Raw genomic sequence first — 1610 nt, forward strand, 5'->3', positions numbered from 1 at the left:
CTTTCCTCTGCAGAGGGTGTCACATACATAAAAATTCAGCTGCCACCAGGAATGGAGACCACGATCACGTGGGAGGATCACTCGTAAAAGGCCTTCCTTCTCTGCTGGGCAGAAGGAATCTTTAGACTTGTTCTTTTGATGTTTGCATGGGAGAGTATTAAGAGAGCCAGTGGCTGAAATGAAGTCTATTAGTTGTATGGCCTGAGTGTCCATGCAGGAAAGTTTCAGGATAGGACAATAGTAATATGCCAAGTGGTCAATAACATTAACATCACAGAATAGGGACCCAAGCTCACAAAAATCTAGGTGAAATTGCTGACAATCCAGTCATCCACCAGGCAACAAGAAGCTAGGTACAAACTCTGTTGTTAGGATTGTCATGTAGTGAAGGGGTTTGCAGATGGCCCTATAGCAGTCATAGGACATGGCAGCCAACAGGAAAAATTCTATGTGCCAAACAGGCTACCAAAAAATAATTGTGTCTTACAAGCCTCATAGGAAATAGTTTATTCATAGTCACAAGGGTAAACAGACGGATGTGAATGACATTTATACAAATGAAGAGTTTCAGAAAGAAATACATGGGTGTTTTGAGGTGGGAATCCAGCAGAGAGCAAGGAAATCATCAGGTTTTCTCTGCTACTCAGTAAATACGTGAGAAATAGAAAAAGGAAAACTACAATTGGCCAGTTTGGGTCATCTGTTAGTCGTAGGAGAATGAATGTTGTCAACACTGTGATTTCTCATCATTACATACCTTCTGAATTCCAACAGAGCTGTGAAAAAATACTTATTTTTTTAAAGCATTAATGAATATAAATTTAATAGTGATATGAAAACTAAAGTAAGTCAATTTAGATTTATATAATTTCATCCTTCTCTGATTTTAACCATTTTCACAAAGCAGTCAGAATGCAGGATTGATCCTACTTATTTGACCTCTTCTTCACACACATTTTTCTAAACTACTTTTGATTCTTTTTTTGTCTTTGCGAAACATTGATTCTGAAATTATTTATTAAAAGCATCTTTAAATTTTCCTTTTCAAAATTTTGTCCAAGATACTGGAATGTACTTTCTGAAACTATACTACATATACACAAACACAACAAAGAGAAACATATTTTGGCTAAGTTCTAAATATGTAAAAACAATACACTATGTATTTCTAAAACATATTTAACTCAGTTAAAATAATTGTTCAGTCTCTTTCAATTTGCTATGTCTCTCCCATATTCATTTACTTTTTTATACTTTACCTTTTAAATATGGCTATTTTCTAATCTATCTCTAGTTAATCTATATCTTCTCGACAGTACCAATTAAAGCTTCTTTCATTAAAACAACTTTAGGAAATAATGGCAATATTAATTACCATAATAAATTCAAACTAAAACTTTCCATGAATAATGAGTGCTCATCTGTTTAGTCAGTTTTAACAAGATGAATAACTTTGCCAATGTAAGAAATACTAATTTCCTCTCAGTGAAACCAATATGTAGAAATATGTTTTAATCATTAGAAGGTTTGTCCACATTATCAAGGAAGATCTAATAGCAAATGTATCTGATAGCAAATGTAATTCTTGTTGTTTCACGTTCTCTTTCCAA

The sequence above is a fragment of the Echinops telfairi genome, unplaced genomic scaffold (genome assembly GCF_000313985.2).
Source record: "Echinops telfairi isolate 266 unplaced genomic scaffold, ASM31398v2 ScPeMD7_7404;HRSCAF=8442, whole genome shotgun sequence".
NCBI lineage: Eukaryota > Metazoa > Chordata > Mammalia > Afrosoricida > Tenrecidae > Echinops > Echinops telfairi.